Source organism: Moschus berezovskii, chromosome 3 (assembly GCF_049115385.1).
Source record: "Moschus berezovskii isolate FMDL1 chromosome 3, NW_MosBer_1.0, whole genome shotgun sequence".
NCBI classification, from domain to species: domain Eukaryota; kingdom Metazoa; phylum Chordata; class Mammalia; order Artiodactyla; family Moschidae; genus Moschus; species Moschus berezovskii.
The window spans coordinates 115,764,090-115,787,794 of record NC_142462.1 but is presented as its reverse complement, the minus strand read 5'-3'; the positions used below and the strand labels follow the sequence as shown (position 1 = coordinate 115,787,794).

General features: G+C 43.5%; 1 long non-coding RNA gene across 1 annotated transcript in view; it reads left to right on the top strand.

Moving 5' to 3' along the window:
- LOC129552134 (uncharacterized) overlaps positions 1-19,187 on the top strand; it is a 42,976-nt gene extending 23,789 nt beyond the window's left edge. Inside the window, exons 2-3 of the long non-coding RNA XR_008685184.1 lie at positions 625-676; positions 19,073-19,187. This is a non-coding gene — a long non-coding RNA (uncharacterized LOC129552134). The remainder of the gene's footprint in view (positions 1-624; positions 677-19,072) is intronic.
- Positions 19,188-23,705: the final 4,518 nt, after the last annotated feature.

Sequence of the window (23,705 nt, the reverse complement as noted above, 5' to 3'; positions counted from 1 at the left end):
GGGGAATGGTTTGGGGATGATTCAAGTGTGTTACATTTATTGTGTACTTTATTATTATTATGTCAGTTCTAGCTCAGCTTATCAGGCATGAGATCTCTGAGGCTGGGGACCTGGAGTACTAATAGCCTACGATTGAGTGAAAGGCATCCCACTGACATACCAGGGAGCAGAACAGAGGAAAGGGAACAAATGGTCATACTGACTTCCTTTAAGGACTTTTAGTGAAAGCTGCATACAACTGGCCCTTACATCTCATCACCAGGGCTCCATCATTTGATTATGCCTTGTTATAAGCAAATCTGGAAAAGAGAATTTTTATTTCCGGTTTCCATGTACCCAACTAAACTTAACTGTGATTTATGAGAGTAGAAGAAGTAGAGAGGAGATATTGGGAGACAGTTAGCAGTTTCTGCCATAATAGAATATTTTACTTGGTAGACAGCAGGGATAAATAAATAAGGAGATGATAAAGTCAACCACTTTAAGGAAAACAGAATTTTAATCCAGGGAAATCAATAAGAATTATAAAGAGAGTAATTGTAATTATAGCTGCATGACTTTGCAGTAGACAATTACTTATGAAGTCATAATAATATAAACACCCTTTTAATTTTCATCTTTCAGAGTCAACTTACAGACATGGCACAACACACCTGATTATGCTACCAGATGGAATGTAAGTGATATCAACCTTGACAATGTCGAAGTAAAATTATAGATGATAAATTAAGTGCATGGGAGCAAGAAAAAGAAACAAAGGTTTAGGGTAGCAATGTCATCATATTATAAAGTGAGCAATGCATTTTTAAAGGATAAAGGAATAAAGATGAAAGGATGTGTGAATATTGCTTAGAGGTACAAAAGTAATTAATAGACTTTATATAAATAGTGATATAATTATGTGGGAGCATTGGGCTTAATTAGGAGAGGGAGTAAGTGACCTACGTGCTTATCTATTAAAACTCTACCACGCTGCTGGGAGGGGGGGGCTGAGGGAGGGATGGAGTGGGAAGTTGGGGTTAGCAGATGTAAACTTGTGTATGTAGAATGGATAAACAAGGTCCTACTGTATAGCACAGAGAACTATATTCAATATCCTATGATAAACCATAATGGAAAAGAATATTAAAAATGTGTAAATGTATCTATGTATGTATAAGAGGATCACTTTGCTGTACAGCAGAAATTAACACATTGTAAATCAACTACTGTCTTCCCAGGTGGCTCAGTGGGTAAAGAATCTGCCTGCAATACAGGAGACACAGGCAACACGGGTTCGATTTGTGGGTCGAGAAGGTGCCCTGAAGGAGGAAGTGGCAACCCACTCCAGTATTCTAGCTTGGAGAATCCCATAGACAGAGGATCCTGGCGGGCTATAGTCCATAGTGTCGCAAAGAGTCGGACTTGACTAAAGCGACTAAGCACAAATCAACTATACTTCAGTAAAAATAAATTGATGAAAAAGACTCTACCACCACATGCTAATTGGCTTCCTCTTTCCAGTGAGGGTTATCCCATGTTTAATATGCTGCAGGGAGAGCTTCTCTCAGACTGTCGGGGGAGCTTCTATGGACTTAGAAGGTAGCTAACAGGATGTCACATGTGGAATGATAATATCAAAGGTATACACTGGAGGAATAGATGAATGTGCCCAGAAATGAATTGTAATCCTTTTCCCAAAAATGCATTTATTTATTTGTTTGGCTGCGCAGGGTCTTAGCTACCATACGCTGGGATCCTTGATCTTTGTTGGGTCATGCAAAATCCTCAGTTGCAGCATGCAAACTCTCCCCATGCAGGAGACCCAGGTTCGATCCCTGATCAGGGAACTATATCCCACAGGCTGCAACTAAGAATTTACAGTCCTTGATACAGGAGGATCTCTATTGCTCCAGGAGATGCATCTGATTGCTGCTGCTGCTGCTAAGTCACTTCAGTCGTGTCCGACTCTGTGTGACCCCGTAGACGGAAGCCCACCAGGCTCCCCCGTCCCTGGGATTCTCCAGGCAAGAACACTGGAGTGGGTTGCCATTTCCTTCTCCAATGTGTGAAAGTGAAAAGTGAAAGTGAAGTCGCTCAGTCGTGTCCAACCCTTAGCGACCCCACGGACTGCAGCCTACCAGGCTCCTCCATCCATGGGATTTTCTAGGCAAGAGTACTGGAGTGGCTTGCCATTGCCTTCTCCTATGCATCTGATTAACCCACTGTGATACAATAAACCATTCAAACCACCTGTACTGAGTGACCTTCTTATCCCTTCTCCCAAGTAAAAGGATATGCAGGCTTAAGAATATCTCCCCAGAGCCTGTGACAATTACAATTTTCATAATCAAATTTTAAATTCATAAATTGGCACTCTAACTTATACAGCAACATTTTCCTTGAACTCAAATAGATCAAAAGAGGCTGATCTGCCTTTTCTATGTGGGTCCAGGTGGATGAGCCTGGGAAGCCACAAATGCAGCTTGGGCTGTGATCACTTCACTAAGGTGTGTGGCACCAAAAGAAAGCCTTCGGTGGTCAGCACAAGGCTGGCCGTGTCAGATGGCTGACAGTGTCCCAGTCTCCTTATCTGCCTTCCTCTCAACTCCTTAATGTGTTTTAAAGGGAGTTAAACCTTAGTCTCAAAAACTGGGGAATGTGGGCTTCATGAAGTTGTCTTCTGCCCTTGATCCCTTTGCCTGGGCTTCTTGGACATTCTGTGATTCTCCTTGTGGTTCTTTGTATCCAAAGCTTGTTTCCAAATAGTAATGTTGTTCTTTCCTTACACTCATTGGCTCCTGTTTCAACTATACCTTATGTTAGGTTCTCGAGTCCTGCTTTTTCATTCCGTGAGCACACGGGTTCAAATCCTGTCTCTACCCAGCTATGAGTGTTCAATGAGGAAAACTGTTTATCAACTTTAGAACTCATTATTTCCATCCATAAACATAATGAGTTGACTTTAATGAGCTATGAGGACCTCCTGGGGTGGGAATTAACTTGGATTAATTAAGCTATGGATTCATGGCTGGACTGGAAAGATTCACCAAGACGGACAGTTCCCAAGGTAATCAACCAAAGAGATGATTTCATTTCAACGTAAATATAATTCAGGAGTTTGAAAATGATAGTAATCATTTTATTTATTTAGTCTAGGGACAATAGGTAATGCTTTGTAATAATTTCCTGTGTTAAGAGCCAAGAGCCCTCCCTCTTCTAAGCCCTGCTGACCAGGGCCACTCCTTTAATGAGAGAGTCATAATCACTCACCCTCCCAAGGCCTCTTTCAACTGTATGCTTGTGTTCGCTATGCTGCCTTAGTTGGAAACTGCTCCCAAGGCCTGGCTCTCTGTGGTCAATGTCACTCACACCAGCTCCATCCTTCTTTCCTCCTTTCCTTCTTCTCTTCTTCCGCCTTTCCTTCCCATACCTCTCCATCCTTCCCTTCCCCCTTGCGCCCTTTCTTCCCTTTCCCTTATCCCTCATCCCTTTCTATCTTTGTCTGGCACATTCAGGCTGCATTTTATCTGCTTGTATGCGTCTCAGAGGTTACTGACTTATTTATCTATATTCAATGCATCTTATGAACACTGCCAACGTCTCCAGCTGCTTGCCTCTAAGTTTCTTTATCCTCTGTATTTGCTTTCTTGTCTCTATAACAGATTCTAACATTCTCATAATGGTAGATCTGTAACATATATAAATGTTAGATACCTGCCAAATGTAAATAACATGCCATAGGCACATTATAAATATTTTTAAATTCCTTCTTTCTTGGTTTTTCATTACATTGAAACATTTGAAGTCTAGACTTGTTGTACAGTGCCAGCTTCTTTCTTTAATCTTTATCTTCTTACCTTTCCTTAGGCTTGAGACATTGTTAGGAAGAAATACTGGAGTTCACCTGACCTGGAGAAGCTTCTGCTGTTAGTGAAAATACCACAATTGGGGCTTCTTCTTAAAGTTTTTTTTCTCCTCGGAGAAGGCAATGGCAACCCACTCCAGTACTCTTGCCTGGAAAATCCCATGGGCGGAGAAGCCTGGTAGGCTGCAGTCCTTGGGCTCGCTAAGAGTCTGACACGACTGAGCAGCTTCACTTTCACTTTTCCCTTTCCTGCATTGGAAAAGGAAATGGCAACCCACTCCAGTGTTCTTGCCTGGAGAATCCCAGGGATGGGGGATCCTGGTGGGCTGCCGTCTATGGGGTCGCACAGAGTCAGACATGACTGAAGCGACTTAGCAGCAGCATATAATTATAGTTTGATTAAACTGAGGTGTAGTGGCCACACCTAGGGCTTTTATGAAACATACAGAAGTGAACACTCTCTTGGGTGTGTGTGTGTTTCCTGTATGGTGACACAGCCTCCCAAGCCTGCAAAGCCTGCCTCAGCTATTTCACCAAGGACCCGAGGGATGGTTTGGAGGCAAACTGGAGGAGGAAGACCTTATCACTAACATCTTATTGATCTCTTTATTAATCCATTAGTCAAGCGCCTCACCTTGACTGCTTACCTTTCAAAAATCCCAAGGGAAAGATGGAGCTTTACTCCTCCAAAGACACTAGCAATGTAGGAACTCCTAGGTGATTCCAATCAGTCCTTTTGCTTCCATCAAGCAATAGGTCATATTCAATATAATATTTATGTCTTTATGGGTAGAGAGATATTACAATTAAATATACTTCCAATAGATTCTTTAATGAGTAAGGCTTCACAGACATACTCAGATACAATGCCCATTGTTTGTTTTACCACTGTGATCAAATAAAGTAATGACATTTTTAGGAGACCTCTAGCTTATGGGTGTAAGAATAGGTTAGCATAAGAACTTATCCATCTTAGAGGCCGGAAAAACCATTTTTACTGAGTACGTGACTTGAGGGAAGAAGAACTAGATAAAACCTGGAAGACAAGTTAATCTCAAGTACCAGGAAGGCAAGTTAATCTTAAACACCAAGAATGTGGGCGGCTTTGACACTGAAAATTAGGTAAACAGGTCTGATAAACTTATCTCCTTAAGACCCCAGGAGAGAGATAGGCACAGCTGTGTGTGTGTGTAATAAAAAAATTCCTGTGAGTTAGGTAATTTAGAAATATCATGATTTGAAAATGCTATATAACCCGTTGGCTCTGAGTGCTCGGGGTCCTTGTTGAAACCTGCTGCGTCGGGCGGACACTTGGACCCCAGCTAGCTGGAAATAAACCTCGCTGTGTGTCTTGCATTATCGTGAGTGTCCTCTGTTCCTTTGAGGGAAGGGCGACTCCGGACTCTAACAATAGGGAAAAGAAAAAGTGGAGGAAGGTTCTTTATCACAGTGTAGATCCCTCGGCCCTTTCTGAGCCCTGGGTAGATCTGATACTGACTTCCAGCTGCATCTTGAGCCTCATTAGATCAGCTGGTACTCTTCAGAAAATTTTCCCAGAAATATTGTTTTCTCTGCTTTGTGTAACCCTGACCGTATGTTTTTTTTTTTCTAAATTCTGCATAAACATGTAATGAGTATCTTCTGTATAGATTTCTGTGTATGTGTGTGTGTGCTTGCGTTGCTTTATTATAAGCAGCTCTAAAAGCAATTTGTTTCCCTTGCTGTGTTCTTAGAATCTTGCTTTATTCTTAGAATCATAGGATTAGAATCATTCAAAGAATAGGCCTGCGTTTACTTAATAACATTTTTAAGTGAACTGCCTTTGCAGAGATAGAGGTCATTTAATCTAATCTTTCATCCACTAGCTGCTGATTCCTTGTTCTGAAGGAGGGTCTGAGGGTATTTACTGACCATTCAGCCCAGGGGCAGAATGTTATCTATAACAATGTCCGGCATATAATGATTACTCAGGAAATGTTTATTCTGATTTTTAATTTTATTTTGTACTTTGATTCAACTTACCTTAGATTTTTCTTCTCTTTCTCATATTCCTTGATCCCATCACTTTTCCTGACCTATTTGGCTTCATTTAGAGGCCCTTGGTTCACAGAGTCATCTGGGAATCCTGAAATTCTCAATTTCTATGAAATCCCCGTTGTCTTTCACATATCTGAACTTCTTCAGACTGCCAATATCCATGCTACCAGAAAACCCAGTTCTGTTGTCCTTTGTCTCCTAAACAGTCTTGTGAAGAGGAAAATTAAAAAAATATTTCATCTCTTTCCGCTGATCTGAGCTTTTGCTTGTTTCTGTCTCCATGGGGGAAGCGAAACCAGCCCCTCAGCCTGCTGTGCACCCCACCACAGGATGAGCTCTGGAGCCAGGCTGCCTCGCTTGGTCTCTTGGCTCTGCTGCTACTGACAAGTGCTCAGTCGTGTCCAGCTCTTTGCAACCCCATGGACTGTAGCCCACTAGGCTCTTACGTACTGGGGATTTTTTTCAGGCAAGAATACTGGAGTGAGTTGCCATTTCCTTCTCCAGGGGATCTCCCAACTCAGGGATCAAACCGGGTCTCTTGTGTCTGCTGCCTTGGCAGGTAGATTCTTACCATTAGCGCCACCTGGGAAGCCCTGGTCTCATGGCTCAACTATTTGCTAATCTCATGACCATGGGCAGAATTATCTAACTCATCTGTGCCTGGGCTTTCTTATCTGTGGAGAGGGAGCTGTTGCTGTTAAGTCACTAAATCGTGTCTGTCTTTTTGCAACCCCATGGACTACATCACGCCAGGCTTCCCTGTCCTTCACTTCTCTTGGAGCTTGCTCAAACTCATATCTGTTGAGTCACTGATGCCATCCAACCATCTCATCCTTTGTTGCCCCCTTCTCCTCCTACCTTCACTCTTTCCCAGCATCAGGGTCTTTTCTGTTGAGTCAGCTCTTCGCATCAGGTGACCAAAGTATTGGAACTTCAGCATCAGTCCTTCCAATGAATATTCAGGGTTGATTTCCTTTAGGATTGATTGTACATTAGATTTCCCAGGCAAGAACACTGGAGTGGGTTGCTATGCCCTCCTCCCAGGAATCAAACCTGGATCTCTTAAGTCTCCTGCATAGGCAGGCAGGTTCTTTACCACTAGTTCCACCTGGGAAGCCCCTTAGAGGGGGCTGATGGATAATGAAATCACCTGCAGCAGAGGGCCTTTGTCAGGACGAGTTGTTAAACATTTCAACACTGAGAACAGTGCTGGAGGAAGAATAAGCGCCAATAGCTCTCAGGGGGCGATGAGTACCTGTCTGCACAGCAGCATCGTCAGTCTCTGCCCTGTGATGAGGAATGATGTAGGCGATGCAACACAGGAGCTTTGCAGTCAGTCAGCACTAGGTGGAGTCCAGGTATTGACGGTGTGGTGTGACCTCGGGCACATGAGTGAGTCTCTCTAAGCCTCCGTGTCCTCGTCTGTTAAATGGGACAAATGCCAGCCACCAGCCAGGGTGGTGGAACTTTACCTTAAGGAGGACAAGATGTGAAAACAACTCAATGGCACCTGGACACAGCAAGTATTCAAAACATGTTATCTGTCAGAAAAAAGAAATTGCCCATTCCCTATATCTTTTTGGTTAGTGTTGGTTGCTCAGTCGTGTCCAACTCTTCTCTGCCCCCACGGACTGTAGCCTGCCAGGCTCCTCTGTCCATGGGATTCTCCAGGCAAGAATACTGGAGTGGGTAGTCATTCCCTTCTCCAGGGGATCTTCCCAACCCAGGGATCGAACCCAGGTCTCCCACATTGCAGGCAGATTCTTTACTGCCTGAGCAACAGGGGAGTTCTTGTATTTCTTTGAAAGTCAAAGTGAAAGTTGCTTAGTTGTGTCTGATTCTTTTTAACCCTATGCACTGTATAGTCTGTGAAATTCTTTAGGCCAGAACACTGGAGTTGGGTAGCCTTTCCCTTCTCCAGGGGATCTTCCCAACCCAGGGATCGAACCCAAGTCTCCCACATTGCAAGAAGATTCTTTACCAGCTGAGCCACAAGGGAAGCCCACCCCCCATCTCTTTAGTCCACTAATTTTTTAAACTTGTTTTGGGAATTTATCATTTGTTTTCAATTGGCACATGAAGCTTTTTTTTATGACTCTTTTTTAAAAGTCTTTATTGAATTTGTTACAATATTGCTTCTGTTTTAGTTTTGGTCAGGAGGCATGTGGGGTCTTAGTTCCCTGACCAGGGATTGAACCCTCACCTCCTGCATGTCAGGCGAAGTCTTAAACCCTGGGCCACCATGGAAGTCCCCTTTATGACACTGTCTTAAAATATCTCCTTACTTCCCTGAAACTTTTCCAAACTGCTGTCTCAACTTCCCTCAGTAGACGATAACAGAATTCTAGTCTAGTATATACCCTTCAATAGAGCACAGCAAGATTTTAAAGGGAGATAAGAATGAAGCTTTCCCACATCCTCACTGCTGCTAGTAATGTCAAGAATAAACATACCTGACAGGTCAACTAATTGTTGCTATTGATGTGACTCATTGCAGGTCTTGCATTTGGAATCTTACAGTGTCTGTGCAAAAGTGTGTGTGTGTGTGAGTGTAGCCATTGGCCTCTCCCCTCTTGAACTTGACTTCCCTGCGTTGAAGCACCTTGCCCTGGGAGTGACGGCAACTAGACACCCCAGTTCTCATTCTGATTTTCCCTTGAATGGTCTCCTTCTTGCCACCTGCTCAGGAGTCTCCACTCTCCCAGTTAACCACACCCGGAGCTCAGGACACCACCCTTTCTCCTTGGCTGCTTGACTTGCTTCTTAGCCAACCTACTGGGAGCACCCAGCCTCAACCCCGTGGTGTTCACATTACACAGGTGGCGTCTGCCCTGTTGCTCATATTGCTTTTTTCCCTCAGCTTATTTCTAGATTTACATCCTTGTCCTACGGAGTCCTCCTCTTTCAATACTGTTCCTCCAACTTTTCTCTTCCATTCAGAGCTCCCCCAGGCCAGCATCATAAGAGGTGGTGGTGGGACTGACCATACTTTGGGCCATTTCTGGTACCGTTCCTCTGCTCCTCAGTATTGGAAGTTTTTGCCATTTGTGTCCACAGCGCTCCTGAAGTCTATAGCTTAGCATCCTCGGTTGACCCATTTTCACAAACAGAGATGACTGAGTGACCGATCTGTGTTCTTTTCTCTACTCTCCCCTCTGGCATTCATTAATGAGCTCGATCTGCCTACTGAATCATCTCTCAAGATCTTAGATCTTACACCACTTGGGCCAAACACTGAATGCCTTCATCTTACCAGAGAGTTCTCTCACAGCATCTTTTCTATCAGCATTTCCAATATTCCATGTATTTCTCCCAGTGAAATGAAATAGTTTTGGTTCTACTCTCTACCAGGAAACAAGCCTTTTTCAAATGCAAATTTATGAGCCCAGGTGAAACAAAGCCAGCTATTTGGAAGCTATTAGCTACTTCCTGGCCAGTAAGGGCTGAGGAGTTGGGGGTGGGGTGTGGGGATCAGCCACATTAGTCATCTCTTACAGTAAACGACGAATTGAGTGAGTGAGTGAAAGTCGCTCAGTCTGTGTCTGACTCTTGGCGGCTCCTTGGACTGCAGCCCACCAGGCCCCTCTGTCCATGGAATTCTCCAGGCAACAGTACTGGAGTGGGTTGCCATTCCCTTCTCCAAGGGATCTTCCTGACTCGGGGATTGAACGTGTGTCTCCTGTGGCTTTTGCATTGTAGGCAGATTCTTTACCGCTGAGCCATATGAATGAAGGCGAAGCCCAGTGAATTAGGAAGTGAATAATAAAGAAAGGAGGATTGGCCCCAGATAGCTAGATGAAACAAATGATTTCAGCAAGCCTAGATGCTTGCATCTTCCCAAACATGTGAAGTGCGTGCTAGGTTGCTTCAGTTGTGTAAAACTCTACATGACCCTATGGACCGTAGCCCATCAGGCTCTTCTGTCCATGGGGATTCTCCAGGCAAGAAGGCAGGATTGGATGGCTATGCCCTCCTCAGAGTATCTTCCCAACCCAGGGATCAAACCAGGATCTTTTATGTCTCCTGCATTGGCAGGCAGATTTTTTGTTTTTTGTTTTTTAACCACTAGGGAGAAGGAAATGGCAACCCATTCCAGTGTTCTTGCCTTGAGAATCCATCCCAGGGACGGCGGAGCCTGCTGGGCTGCTGTCTGTGGGATCGCATAGAGTCGGACACAACTGAAGCGACTTAGCAGCAGCAGCAGGGTCACCTGGGAAGCCCCCTTCCCGTACATAGAAGATGGCTAAATCTCTTCAAGTGAGAGATTTGACTTTTCTTAATTAAGAGTAATCTTTTAATATTCAGAGAACCTGCCCCTTGCTGCAAACTTGTATAGAGCCTTACTCCTCCCCCGCCTCCGCAGATCAGCCCTCTCGGGGTCACCTGAGATACCGTCTCCTGGGCTGGAGTCCTAACATTTCCACCCAGTGAAGCCTCTCACTCTAAGGTTGTGTGTATTCTTTTAGTCAACATCTCCCTCTCCTGGATCACTCCCTCATGCTGTTCTTCCTCTGTCTTTCACATGTTTGTCCCCCACTGGGCATCCTGACTTTCTGTCAGTCTGAAGTACTCAGGCACCTTTTTTTTGATGCTGTACTCAATAGGCTATTAGTAAGGACTGAAGTAAAAAAAAAAAAAAAGATGGGGATTGAACCTAATGACTGTAATTCACTTAAACTGAGTTGGGCTCAGCTGTTGGTATTCAATACATATATCTGCCTCAAAAATACAACACTCCTGAACAAACAAAAACTCTCTTGACACTTCCCCCTCCTGCTTTATTTCTCACAGATGATCATTATTATCAATCCAGTGTGCATTTTTCCAACCCGTTTCCCCACCATACGTTTGAATCCCTTATCACAATAAACCACGTGCAAATGTCTAGAGGCACCCACTTACTACTGGTTGGATGAATCAATATGTAGATGTATGTGTGTGTGTATACAAATAAATTTGTTTGCATATGGGATTGTGAATGTGTTTTGATATAAATCATATTGCTTTATACATATTGTTTGGCAGCTTGCTTTTTTTTACCTAACATCATATCTTGGGAATATTTCCATGATACCACATATTGCTCTATTTTATTCAACAATACTGATGTGTAGCATCGTATGTTATGGGTTTTTATTTGCCCATTACTATACTGATGGGTATTTACATATTTCCTACATTTTGCCATTTATAACCAATGCTATCCCACAAATCCTGGCAAAATTTTCTGCCTCCATGTACATGTTGTAAGGTTGAAACGGCCCAATGATGTTAAACAAAAAAACCCAAACGCCAAATAAATAATGTAACAGGCTTTAATGGCTGCGCACCCCTGGGAGGAACCCCAAGACCTAACAGAGGGAGGTCAGGAAGTCCGCGCCGAACAAAGGCAAGAGGCAACTTATATAACTTTAGGCAAGATTTCGAGTGTTGGTCTCTCATAGGTCAGTTAGCCGGGGGGCAAGACCGGGTTGGTTGCCCGATCTGCTCAAGGTTGTGCTGACGCAGCGGAATAGTTCTTGCTGTTTTTGGACAGAAGGTTAGGAGGGGGAGGTTAGGAGAGGGTTGATCTCTACCAGGAACTGGTACCTCAAGGACACTCTAGCAATGGGGGAGGGAATGAGGGAACAGAGCACAATAGTCAGCCTTTTTCTGCCAGTGGGAAGAAGAGAAGGGGGGAAGGGAAGAGGCCAAAATGGCCACTGAGGTCCGACCTTACACATGTATTCTTTCGGAATTGTTTCTTTGAAGGGAATTGTTGAGTAAAATTTTCTGCGCGTTTTTAATAAACGTTGCCAAATGGCCCTCCACAAAGACGTTTGAGTTTATATTCCAGCTGTGAGGGAGAGTCTATTTGCCCACATGCTCACCAGTGTCAGATATTATTGATTCTTTTAATTTTGCTAGTCTGATGGGTGAAATGGTGGTTTTTTAAAATTCACATTTCACTGACCTTTAGTTAGATTAAGCATCTTTCAGTATTTTCCTGGGCTTTTCCACTGCAAATCTATCCTTTATACATTTTTTATTCTTTTTCTCCCAGTTCAGAGAAAGAAATCGCCCCTCAGTACCCAAGGATTAATTTCCTCAGGTTTTCCTTGTTTCTCAATTAACTTCTTTATTTAGCATCTTCAATTTTCCTGTCTTCACAGATTTAATCCTCTTGGTTTTCAAACCTAATCAGATGCAATTATCTTGGGATAAAGACTGTACCATTCCTTTTAACTCCTGTCCTGTTCTCTCCACCCCTTTGCTTGACGGATGAACACTCCACACCTGTTCCTCTAGTCAATGATACCAGTGAGCTCACTCAGTCCTGATTTAGTTGATGGTTTTATGCTCTTTTAAGTACAATGCCCAGAGAAGGCTATGGCACCCCACTCCAGTACTCTTGCCTGGAAAATCCCATGGACAGGGAAGCCTGGTGGGCTGCCGTCTATGGGGTCGCACAGAGTCAGACACGCCTGAAGCGACTTAGCAGCAGCAGCAAGTACCAATGCCATCTCTTTTTAGTTAGCATCTTCTCATAGCTCCCATCGGAGAAGGCAATGGCAAGCCACTCCAGTACTCTTGCCTAGAAAATCCCATGGATGGAGGAGCCTGGTAGGCTGCAGTCCGTGGGGTCGCTAAGGGTCGGACACGACTGAGCGACTTCGCTTTCACTTTTCACTTTCACACATTGGAGAAGGAAATGGCAACCCACTCCAGTGTTCTTGCCTGGAGAATCCCAGTGATGGGGGATCCTGGTGGGCTTCTGAGGACACGACTGAGGTGACTTAGCAGCAGCAGCAGCATAGCTCCCGTGACACCCTCCCATTCTTTCTTACCTCTAAGATTACCTTCTTTCTTTCTCAAGCATTTTTTTTTCTTTTCTTGGCCAAAAAAGCATGGATTTTTAGCTATTTCTGTTTTTATAACTTTGGGCTTTACCTTCACCTGTTACTTTGGAAATCTCACCCATTCCCAAAGTTTTAACTGTTGTCTCCATGTAAATGACTCTCAAATCACTATCCCCAGTCCTAAAAGTGTGATTCAGTCATGTCCAACTCTTTGTGACCCCATGGACTATATGGTCCATGGAACTTTCCAGGCCAGAATACTGGAGTGGGTAGCCTATCCCTTCTCCAGGGGATCTTCCTGACCCAGGAATGTGTCATTAAAAATCCACTCTTTCTTTGTGCTTTCCCCCTCGAATCAGACCTCTGTAACTTCAAGTTCAGAGCACTAAATTACACTTATTATTTCCCTCTCTCCTGAATCAATCCTTGTGATTTTATAAATTATTGTAGGGAACAAGAAGAAGAAAATATTATTATCCAAGTAACAGAATTCTCCCTTCATAGACATTTATTTTGCCTACTAAACACTTTGATGACTCACATCCCCTGAAGGAGGCTAGATGAGAAGGTAACATCAGAAAAGATCAAGCTTATATTAAAAAAAAGTTGGTCATGAAATTAATTTCTAAGTGAGACTGATCCATCACACTTTTGTTTTACTGGCTATTCCCTTCAAGAGCTCTTTGTTTGGAGAAGTTCAGAATGAAACAATTCAGGATGGGAGAGGCCATGGAAAGAAAGAGGAGGTAACAGGCCCCTGGTATCCAGAATGGAAATTTGGCAAAAGAACAGATGTGTTTAAGAAGGGTTTTATGAAGCTTTTCACTTCGTAGAGAATGATAGATTGACCATATTTTTCCTTCCGCACCCTAAAGATGTAACTCTGCTGTCTTCTCACTTGTACTATTTTAAGAAATAGGACAAGAATTCTTTTGTCTTCTTTACTTTGTTCCACTGTATAAAACGTGTCTTTATTCTCTGGCTGCCTTTAAGATCTTCTCTCTAACAACAGTTTTGAGCAATTTGATAATGGTATTCTTTGCTGCATATGTGTGTTTCTTGTCCTTGGTTTCATCAGACTTCTCAGATTTATAGTTTCATCCAGTTTGGAAATTTTTTAGTCATGATTTCTTCAAATTTTTTTCTTTCTTCTCATCCCTTTCCTCTTTTTCTAGGACTCCAATTTCAAGTGTATTAGGCTACTTGAAGTCGTCCTACCACTCTGGATGGCCTATTTACTTTTCAAAAACTCTTTCATTTTAGCTTGTTTTTAACGCTTTACCTTAAAGTTTTGTATTTTCTTCTGCATTGTCTAATCTGCTATTAATCTCACATAGTGCACTTGTTTCCATCTCAGACATTGTAGTTTTCCTCTCCAGAAAACTTGATTTGATGCTTTAAAAAATATCTTCGATGTCTCTACTTAGCATGTTCAGTCTTTCCTCTTGCATCTTGAACATATGGGACACAGTTACAATAGCCATTTTTACATCTTTGTCTTCTAATTCTGGTATCTGTGTCACTTCTGGGTTAGTTTTGATTAATTCATTTTTCTCATTATGAATTATATTTTTCTGCTTTGCATGCCTGGTAGTTTTTTTATTGCATGCCACACATTGAATTTTACCTTTGTGTTGGAATTTTTATATTCCTATACATATTTTGGGGCTCTGTTTTAGAACACAGTGAAGTCACTTGGAAACAATGTGATTTTTTTTTTAATTGTCTGGCTTTAAATATTTGTTAGGTGGGACCAGAGCAGCATATAGCCTAGGATATTTTCCATTTCTAAGTCAAAACACTTCTGAGTTCTCTACCCAATGCCCCATGAATCTAAATTTTTTTTTTTTAGTCTGGCTGATTAGTATAGTCAGGCTTCCCTGGTGGCTCAGGCAGTAAAGAATCCACTTGCAATGTGGGAGATACAGGTTCGATCCCTGGGTCGGGAAGATCCCCTGAAGAAGGGAATGGCAACCCACTCCAGTATTCCTGCTTGGGAAATCCCATGGACAGAGGAGCCTGGCAAGCTACAGCCCATGGGGTCGCTAAAAGTGAGACATGACTGAGCAACTAACACTTTGGTTCGTATATGCAATATTCCTGGCCCTGAGTTAAATTCAGGTCCTGGTTTCCTTAATCTTTGGGGGGAGTTATTTTCCCAGTTTCATATAGTTTCCTTATATTCATGCTCTGAGAGTACTTTGCTAAACACTAAATGTGGATCTTCTGAAGAGGGTCTGATTTTTTTTTTAAATATTGGATGTCAGATATTTGAATTTTATGTTGCTAGATGCTGGTATATTTGCATTTCTTTTAAAAATTGTGAACTTTGTTTTATGACACAATTAAATTCTATGGAAACAGTTTGATATTTCCAAGCCTAGCTTTGAAGTTTTGTAAGTTGTGTCTAGAACAGCCTTGTTTGTTGTTCAGGCTCTGAGTCGTGTGCGACTCTTTGTAACCCAGCACGCCAGGCTTCCCTGTCCTTCACGATCTCACAGAGTGTGCTCTGACTCGTGTCCATCGAGTCAGTGATGCCATCCAACCGTCTCATCCTCTGTTGCCCCTTTCTCCTCCAGCCCTCAATCCTTCCTAGTATCAGAGTCTTTTCCAATAAGTCAGTTCTTCATCTCAGGTGGACAAAATATTGGAGCATCAGCATCAGTACTTCTAGTAAATATTCAGTGTTGATTTCCTTGAGAATTGACTGGTTTGATCTCCTTGTAGTCCAAGGGACTCTTAAGAGTATCCTCACCACCATTCAAAAGTGTCTGTTCTTCAGTGCTCAGCCTTCTTTATGGTCCAACTCTGATATCAGTATATGACTACTGGAAAAATTGTAGCTTTGGTTATACAGACCTTTGTCAGCAAAGTGATGTCTCTGCTTTTTAATACACTGTCTAGGCTTGTCATAGCTTTAGAAAAGACTTTAGTCGAAACCTACTTTGCATCCACTACTGAGCAATATTGCTGAAGCCTGGCTTGGAGAATTTTGAGCATGACTTTGCTAGCGTGTGAGATGAGTGCAATTGTGCAGTAGTTTGAGCATTCTTTGGCATTCCCTTTCTTTGGGATTGGAATGAAGACTGACCTTTTCCAGTCCTGTGGCCACTGCTGAGTTTTCCAAATTTGCTGGCATATTGAGTGCAGCACTTTCACAGCATCATCTTTCAGGATTTGAAATAGCTCAATTGGAATTCCATCACCTCCACTAGCTTTGTTCGTAGTGATGCTTTCTAAGGCCCACTTGACTTCACATTCCTAGATGTCTGGCTCTAAGTCAGTGATCACGTTATCGTGATTATCTTGGTCGTAAAGATCTTTTTTGTACAGTTCTTCTGTGTATTCTTGCCACCTCTTCTTAATATCTTCTGCTTCTGTTAGGTCCATACCATTTCTGTCCTTTATCGAGCCCATCTTTGCATGAAATGTTCCCTTGGAATCTCTAAGTTTCTTGAAGAGATCTCTTGTTTTGCCTATTCTTTTGTTTTCCTCTATTTCTTTGCATTGATCACTGAGGAAGGCTTTCTTATCCCTCCTTGCTATTCTTTGGAACTCTGCATTCAGATGCTTATATCTTTCCTTTTCTCCTTTGCTTTTCGCTTCTCTTCTTTTCACAGCTATTTGTAAGGCCTCCCCAGACAGCCATTTTGCTTTTTTGCATTTCTTTTCCATGGGGATGGTCTTGGTCCCTGTCTCCTGTACAATGTCACGAACCTCCGTCCAGAGTTCATCAGGCACTCTATCAATCAGATCTAGTCCCTTAAATCTATTCCTCACTTCCACTGTATAATCATAAGGGATTTGATTTAGGTCATATCTGAATGGTCTAGTGGTTTTCCCTACTTTCTTCAATTTAAGTCTGAATTTGGCAATAAGGAGTTCATGATCTGAGCCACAGTCAGCCCCTGGTCTTGTTTTTGCTAACTGTATACAGCTTCTCCATCTTTGGCTGCAAAGAATATAATCAATCTGATTTCGGTGTTGACCATCTGGTGATGTCCATGTGTAGAGTCTTCTCTTGTGTTGTTGGAAGAGGGTGTTTGCTATGACCAGTGCATTCTGAACTCCCAGATGTTCAAGCAGGTTTTAGAAAAGGCAGAGGCACCAGAGATCAAATTGCCAACATCCGCTGTATCATGGAGAAAGCAAGAGTTCCAGAAAAACATCTATTTCTGCTTTATTGACTATGCCAAAGCCTTTGACTGTGTGGATCACAATAAACTGTGGAAAATTCTGAAAGAGATGGGAATACCAGACCACCTGACCTGCCTCTTGAGAAACCAGTATGCAGGTCAGGAAGCAATAGTCAGAACTGTACATGGAACAACAGACTGGTTTCAAATAGGAAAAGGAGTACGTCAAGGCTATATATTGTCACCTTGCTTATTTAACTTATATATAGAGTATATCATGAGGAACGCTGGGCTGGAAGAAGCACAAGCTGGAATCAAGATTGCTGGGAGAAATATCAATAACCTCAGATATGCAGATGACACTACTGTTATGGCAGAAAGTGAAGAGGAACTAAAAACCTCTTGATGAAAATGAAAGAGGAGAGTGAAAAGGTTGGCTTGAAGCTCAACATTCAGAAAACAAAGATCATGGCATCTGGGCCCATCACTTCATGGGAAATAGATGGAAAAACAGTGGAAACAGTGTCAGACTTTACTTTTTTGGGCTCCAAAATCACTGCAGATGCTGATTGCAGCCATGAAATTAAAAGACGTTTACTCCTTGGAAGGAAAGTTATGACCAACCTTGATAGTATATTAAAAAGCAGAGACATTACTTTGCCAACCAAGGTCCGTCTAGTCAAGGCTATGGTTTTTCCCGTGGTCATGTATGGATGTGAAAGTTGGACTGTGAAGAAAGCTGATCACTGAAGAATTGATGCTTTTGAACTGTGGTGTTGGAGAAGACTCTTGAGAGTCCCTTGTACTGCAAGGAGATCCAACCAGTCCATTCTAAAGGAGATCAATCCTGGGTGTTCATTGGAAGGACTGATGCTAAAGATGAAACTGCAATACTTTGGCCACCTCATGCGACGAGTTGACTCACTGGAAAAGACTCTGATGCTGGGAAAGGTTGGGGGCGGGAAGAGAAGGGGACGACCGAGAATGAGATGGCTGGATGGCATCACCGACTCTGTGGACATGAGTTTGAGTGAACTCCGGGAGTTGGTGATGGACAGGGAGGCCTGGCGTGCTGTGATTCATGGGGTCGCGGAGAGTCGGACACGACTGAGCGACTGAACTGACTGAACTGAACTGAACTGAGCAATACTCTTCTGAGAATTCTACTCAATGCCCTCCACTCTTGCTGGTAGAAACATCCTCTATTTTGAGCTCTATGCGAGCTCTGGGACGGTTCTGCGTGACCATTTTCAGTGGCTTTTCCCTACCTGACAGTAGTTTCCTTAGATGCAGGTTACTTATCACAACAGCTGAGGAATCATTAAGAGCCCTCTGTGGATTCTGGAGCTCTTTTTCTTTCAGCTTTCCTCTCTCTGTCCTGGGATTTTAGCCACTTTAGATTCTGGCCACTCTTTAAACTCCAAACTCGAGTCTTCTTAACTCAGAGAGACAGTCAGTTTCCAGTTTTCAGCACTGATACCTGAAATATTTCTCAAGACAGTAAGCTGGGGCTATCATAGGGTCACCTCATTATTTCATTTCTCTTAGGGATCCTTGTCTTGTGCCACTTGTCCAATTTCTCAAAACTATTTTACTGTAGCCTATCTTCTTGCATTATTTTCCACTCCCCCTCAACCAATCTTTTCCTGTTCTTCACCTATGTCCTGTACTTTGAGCCTGTGTACCTTTGTCAACCTTTTCCTCCTTTCCTGTTTTTTGCTCTCTTGTTTTTCTCAGTCTTAAATTCTACACCGACTCAGTCTTTCTCTTACATGAAAGTAAGATCATTATAATTGGGAGTAATCTCTTTCTTGCTCAAAGGTTTTGGGCTTAATGACATCCAACGATTATATAAAGCACACCTGGATAATCCAAGATAATTCCCCTGTTTTAAACTTAATTGATTAGAAGTCTTAATTCTACCTTCAACCTGAATTCCACTTCACAGTGTAACTCAGCATATTTACAGGTTCTGGGAAGTAGGAGGTTGACATCATTGGGAGGCATTATTCTGCTTTGATCTCTGGTGCAGCAAACAGGAACCCAGAGTCTTATTCTCCCCACCCTGGATATTAGCATAATTATCTGCCCTCTGAACTTCTGAGCTTCCAATTCTGCCCTCCTCACCTCTCTCCCATCTCTTTCCCTGAGCAAGATGTAGCCAGGGACTCCCCGGGTGGTCCAGTGGCTAAGACTCTGCACTCCTGCTACAGGTGGACTGGGTTCGATCCCTGATCGGGGAATTAGATCCGGCATGCTGCAATTAAGAGATGCCACACTCTGCAATGAAGATCGAAGATCCACGTGCCAACTAAGACCCAGTGCAGACAAATAAATAAAAATCAATATTAAAAAAGATGTAGCCAGACCATAATTGCACAGTGGTAAGGGAACAGACTCTGCATGATTTCAATACCTTTAGACCATGAAAGTTTTGCACTGTTTTATGTCCTTGTACATAAAATACTGGATATGTTCCAGTGTGTCGTAGTTTACAGTCTATGGGAACTTGAATAGAATTTGTATCCTACTGTTGTGTGAAAATTATATAGATCTTAATTATATTGAATTGATTCACAGTGCTTTTCAGGTCTACTGTATACTTCTATGGGCTCCCCTGATGGCTCAGCTGGTAAAGAATCTACCTGTATTGCAGGAGACCCCGGTTTGATTTCTGGGTCGGAAAGATCCCCTGGAGATGGAATAGGCTACCCACTCCAGTGTTCTTGGGCTTCCCTGTTGGATCAGTTGGTAAAGAATCTGCCTGCAATGTGGGAGACCTGGATTCTATCCCTGGGTTGGGAAGATCACCTGGAGGAGGGCTACCCATTCCAGTATACTTGCCTGGAGAATTCCCATGGATAGAGGAGCCTGGCAGGTTCCACAGGGTCACAAAGAGTCAGACATGACTGAGCGACTAAGAACAGCACAGAATATCCTTCTACTTATCTGTATATTCATTCTATTAATTTTTGAGGGTTTGATGTTAAATCTCCAATGAAAAAACCCAATTTATCTACTTAAAAAATTAATTGTACTATATAATGCAACATATGTAACCTTGTTCTGCATTGTCCACATCTCCTGTCAATGTGTTATCATACTTTCATCATTTAAAAGAAATAAAAGTTATCCACACACACACACACCCCCAAAACTAAACAAGATACAGCCAGGTAGGGGCAGCACAAGAACATCTCCTTGGGTGACTCTCCTCTCTTCCCCTCAGCCCATATAATTTTTACCTCTTCTGTAGAGGAACAAACAGACCTTCAAAGTATCTTCTGATATCTTCCAACTCTGTTGTTTAGAGACAGATTTCAGTTTTTAAATTTAAAAGGGAAGAGTTCCAATTTATTGCCATTCTCTTCATCTATAGCACTTCATCCTGTCATTAAGAATTCAGTGTTGGGGAGAGAAACCCAACATGGTAACCAAAGGCTTTGAGGGAGGCTTGCCAGAGAGAACACCCATCCATAAAAGCATCCAGGGGAAGGGCAAGGAGAGAGCTGTCAGAGCTCAACGTGACCTTCAGCCCAGCTTCTCAGGGTGACCATCTTCAGGGGCCAGAGATGGGGCTCCCCGCTCTAGGAGATCTCCTGTCAGAGTAGAGGGACCATATCCCCATCCACATTTCAATATATGAATGACTTGGATAAGTTGAATGAATAAGCAGTATTGCAGATGGGATTGGAGAATGACGAGATATTTTTCTGTGGCATCAGCCATATGGAAGGGGCTCCAAGCTACTGAGTTGTGACAACGATTAGGGAGTCAGGAGCCAGCTGGCTACTCTCATCTGACTGATAACTCTCTTCAATCTGCCGTGCCATCTCGAGGGAGGAAGATCGCAGCGCTTTCTAAGCTTGGCGGTGGCGCTGAGCCAAGGCAGCCCATGAGTTACATCAGCTCTCGTGGGCTCAGCAGGACCCACACAGCTTTTGCTGGAGTGAGAGCTTGCCAGCCGAATGAGGGCATGACGTGGTCCCATCCAAAGCAAGAACAAGTCTCCGCTTCCTGTATCTGCTGCCACCCTCCGTCTACCCTCCCTCTGTCCACCGCCCCACTCAGAATAACTCAACAAAAATCCCAGGAGCAAGGATGAAGGGCAGAAAGGACAGAAAAGGAGAGAAGAGGCTGTGTCTGGGCGTGTGGGCACATACCCCCTCTTGGGTTCAACCATGCCAACCTGACAAGCACAGAGGCATATTGAGTCCCATTAACAGGCTGGTAAAAACTGAGATTGAACAACTGCAGTTGGCTATAGCTATTTTTCATCATACGTTCCAAGTGTTCATGGAATCCACACTATGCTTACCTCTTGATTGATTATCATGTACGTCAGTAGCATTAAAGGGCTCATTAAATCTGGAAAATATCAAAAGCCAAGACACTTTCCCACAAATATGGTGCATTCAAATGCCAACCAAAAACATGTGCTGTGACCATAACTCTGTTAGAAGCAAGAACCCCAACATTAATTTTAAATTGTGTTCCTGCAGCTTCAGTGACAATAACAAATCTTGCACATCATTGTGCTGGGCTGTGATTAGTCATTCAGCCATGTCTGACTCTTTGCAACCCCATGGACTATAGCCCACCAGACTCATCTGTCCATTGGGATTCTCCAGGCAAGAGTACTGGAGTGGGTTCCCGTGTCTTCCTCCAGTGGATCCTCCCAACCCAGGGACTGAACCAGGTCTCCCACATTGCAAGTGTATTCTTTACCAGCTGAGCCACCAGGGAACTCTGTGCATCCCTACCCTGATGAAATGGGGAAGCATCACACATGCCTGATTGGCTTTGGGTTTATTCTCCCTGTTAGGCCACTTCCATGGCTCCTTTTCCCAGGGACTCACCTTAAACCATTCCACCACATCCAGTCCAAACTGAGTAAGCGTTTTGAAAATGAATCCTTTGGAGGACAGTCCTGGCAAAGGCAGAGAGGAGTGGAGGTTACCAGGGACCCGTTGGCTGTCCTCCGGGGATCTTGGGGTCCTGTGTCTAGGACCTCAATAGAATGAGGTTATACCAGCTGCCAGGCAGATTCTCATCCTTAGCTGCTGTGAACTGGTGGTCTGGCAATGCTTCTCATGTCTCTGTCATTCTCCCAGCCCCACCCTCCATCCCATCCCATGGTCTGTCGCCCACTCTTTACCAAAGTCACTGAGGTACCCCAAACAGCCAACACTTGTAAGAGTGCTTCAGGCAAGATGCATGTTCAACCATTTGTAGGTACAGCAAGTCCCTGACATAGGAACAAGTTCTGTTCCAAGAGCATGTTTGTTAAGTCCAATTTGTTCGTAAGTCCAACAAAGTTACCCTAGGTAGGTGGGTAACACGATCAGCTGTATGAAACTGCACTGGAATAGGTGTACAATACTTTTCACACGTACAATACATCAAAACAAACACAAAAAATAAACTGTCTTAAAATTTGAGACTTTATTCTTTAAAAAACCAAATCATCCATGTTCAAAAGTTGAAATCAAAAAGGTTGTTGCAGAAGAATACTAATGAAACCAATAGAAAGAAAAAACCACAAGAAGGGTAGTGTAGTTACAGTGAGCATTTTTAATCTTGCAGTGTGGCGCCTTGAAAGGTGCAGTAGTGCGGTAGGGCTGCAGGCGCACCTGGGCTGGCGCTGAGTGAGCAGGAGGCGGGACGGAGTGAGCTGGCTGGAGGAGGAAGAGGAGGCGGGAGAGGGCAGAGCTGCAGGGTCGTCGGCAGCAGGAGACAGAGGGCAAGCTGTGGTGGCACTCATGCCAGGTGCTGATGGAATGCACGCTCGCATGTCTGAAAGTTCACACCTCAAAGGTTCGGACGTAGGGGACTTTCTGTATTACAGTCCTTTTCATTTTGCAGATGAGAGCACTGAGGGTGAGTGTTTCTTGAGGGTCCCTAAGAACCCAGATCTATTTGCTTCCAAGGCCTCTATTTTCCTCTGCCCCGTGTTGCCCATGCTGTTGTTCAGTCGCTAAGACGTGTCCGCCTCTTTGTGACCCCATGGGACTGCATCACCAACTCAAAGCACGTGAGTTTGCGCAGCACGCCAGGCTTCCCCATCCTTCACTATCTCCCTGAGTTTGCTCAACCTCATGTCCATCGAATCGGTGAGGCCATCCAACCATCTCATCTTCTGTCGTTCGCTTCTCCTCCTGCCTTCAATCTTTCCCAGCAACAGGGTCTGTTCCAATGAGTCGGCTTTTAGAGGATAGTTCGATCTAGTGAGGCTGTTAGAGGCACATGAAGCACAGAAGCCAACTTTAATCTGTTCAGTCGTTGGTTCTGCCCATCCAGGTCTCCAGTCCTGTCTGCTGGAGTTGAAGAAGATGCAGATCCCTTGATTGGCTGTCAGAGCAGCTTCCTTCCCTCAGAGCTGAGCTTTTTTGCTTTGAATACCCTGAAGACCTAAATCTCTAGAGCCTCCATCTGCTTTTATCTACTTTTCAGCTATCCAGGTGACATGTCCTCTAGTTGGCTTCTGGCTTCAGACAGACTAAAATCCCCTTTAATCATCCTGCTGGCATCATTTCTCTGATGATTACAACACCGGTCTCCTAGGGGACCCAGGGAGTCATCTCTTGTTTACAGGTAAATAATGAGTCATGAAATATATTTACACACCAGGACTTCAGCAGGATTTCAATAAAGATAACTAGTGCAGGGTGAAGCTGCTTCCCAGGGAGGACGGATGATTCATCACATGTTTAAGAAAAGACAAGCCTCATTTCCTCCCCAGCTTGAGGGGATACATGCTCTGTACTCTGTGATCTCCAAGTGGGAGGGACTTGGCCACCCCTGGGCCCAGAGGAGGAGTGTCAACCACACTTGTGAACTGGAGGT